Genomic DNA, 2219 nt, shown 5'->3' with positions numbered 1-2219 from the left:
ACGATTTCCCATGATTTATTTTCCCTTGTCGCATGACATAATGGAAGGCATGATCACTCAAATTCTACCTACAAATCGCTCTTATTAGGTGACACTTAGTTTTTTTTTTTTTTTTTAAAACTAAAAGTATATTTTTGCTTAATATGTAAAATATCCACACTCTGAGTTATTGGAATAAGTTAAAACTTTAACACATTGACAATGGATCTCTCATTCGATCATGTCCAAAGAGGTTCCAGGCGGAGCCAAAACTGTTGTCGTCGAGAAAGCAGCTCGTGTCGAGGAGTTGTTGTTTTTGTGTTGTTGTTGTTGTGTTGAGTTGTTGCTGTTGCTGCTGCTGCATATCGGTTCTTGAGATTGCGCCATTTCATGCAGATCAGCGCGATCAAATTGCGCGCTGGCATTGCATTGTGACGAGCTCCGCTTGAGCGCTTGGCAAGCTGCCCTTGCAGCTCGCCGATTTGTTTTGAAGGTGACAAATCGCTCCTGCGCACCCGTAAACTGGGTCGCGAATCTGCATTTGCCTCGTACACCATGCGCTTACTGCATCAGCTCTTGGACTCGGAAGATCCTGATCAAATTTCAATTTCATTAGTTGAAATCTATAAGATTGTCTTAAGTGAACCCATCTGCACTAGTTATGGTAGTACAAATTGACTTATCAAAATATGTACTATTTGGGGGTACTAATTTAGACCCTATTGGTCTTTGATTGTATGTATAATTTACATTCTCTGTGAGAAAAGAAAATGCCATGTTGGTTGTTAAAGAAAAGTGAAGATACCAGTTGAACAACTTGCTTTATGATGAGAAAATATATATATATAAAAAAACAAAGGGTCCAATTGAGGTTTAAAGAGAAGTAATTGAAAACTTTAAAGTGCCATTTTGATCAGATAGAATGTCTCAGTCTCAATTTTTCTTTTCTTTTTGAGGAGGACAGTTAAAGTCCTCAAGTTTGCCAAAAAAGAATAGAAAAAATCAATAATTGTCTAAAGTCTAATCAAACCAACTAATTGATGGGGAAAAAAAAAATTATTGTTTTCTCAAGTGGGTAGTGGAGAATAAACGCAAAAGTGAAAAATGTTGATTTCAAATAGTGAAAAGAAGAAAAAAAAAATGAATCAAGAAGCTGTACACACCTGCAAGAACTTGATGATGTTGCTGGCTCCGAAGACTCTGTGAGCAATGGTGAACTTGTAAGGTTCAGTTGGTGGAAAATATGGGGCTAAAACACACTTCTCGACGCAGCGGCGGCGGAGGATTTTGCAGGCGGCACAAGGGCTGAGAACGATGGGTGGAGGAGACGGTGGAGATGATTGTGAAGAAGAAGGGAAGCTGGGAGAAGACTGAAAAGGGTTTTGTGAAGAATTGGAAGAAGATGGAGAGGATGAGAATGGAGAAACCAGTGCAAGTTTGTCTTTACAGTCCATGGCGGTCGATGGTGATCAGAACAACAGAGTAGTTGTTGTTGTTAGTGAGAAAACAAAGGCTGAAAGGCAAAGAGAAAAGAGTAAAAACAGCTGCTTTAGTTGAAATAAACATAAACGCAAATGGGATATATATAGAGAAAGGAGAAGCTGGGAATGAGAAGTGCTTTAGAAAAAGCACATGTAACCAAGCCCACTTCATGATGTCATAAGTTTGAAACATAATATAATTTATATTAAAAAAAATATTTTACCATTCTTATCAAAAACCCTTTATTTATTTTAATATAAATAAATTTATATGAGATACACGTTTGGTTATACTTCATGATCATTGAAATGAGGAAAACACACCATGTTTGGCATAAAAGGATTGACAAGTCAATTCATAAAATGTTTCCATGCGTTAGTAAACAGCCCATGATGAGTTTATGCCTCATGGGTTGTGTTTGAATATGCAGTTTTTAGTTTGCTTTATAACTTGGCGTTTTCTTAATTAATTTTCTCGGGAAAATTTACATGAAAAAATTAAAAACAGTGCCCTATTTTTAGTGGTTATGTTGGTTGTACATGGCCCCTTAGAAGATCTCTTCATTAATTGTCTTAAATAAAAACTTGAACTAGTACTGTAGATGACATCAGAGTCCTCAAGCGGCTAACACCACCAACCAACAAGGAATTCTTGAGAAATTCGAAGCAGAAAATTGAAGTTCAAAGCTCAGATACTCTGTCTTCGGATCCCTTCTCATTGTTAAATTGGCAATCACCTAATGGAGTAATCTGATAAAT

At 36.9% G+C, this 2219-nt stretch overlaps 1 pseudogene; it reads right to left on the bottom strand.

Annotated features, from left to right (window-relative positions):
• Nucleotides 1-218: 218 nt before the first annotated feature.
• LOC116120062 lies at nt 219-1518 on the bottom strand (annotated as a pseudogene).
• Nucleotides 1519-2219: the final 701 nt, after the last annotated feature.

The sequence above is a fragment of the Pistacia vera genome, unplaced genomic scaffold, assembly GCF_008641045.1.
Source record: "Pistacia vera cultivar Batoury unplaced genomic scaffold, PisVer_v2 Contig1256, whole genome shotgun sequence".
NCBI lineage: Eukaryota > Viridiplantae > Streptophyta > Magnoliopsida > Sapindales > Anacardiaceae > Pistacia > Pistacia vera.
This window is presented reverse-complemented; position numbering and strand designations above follow the sequence as displayed.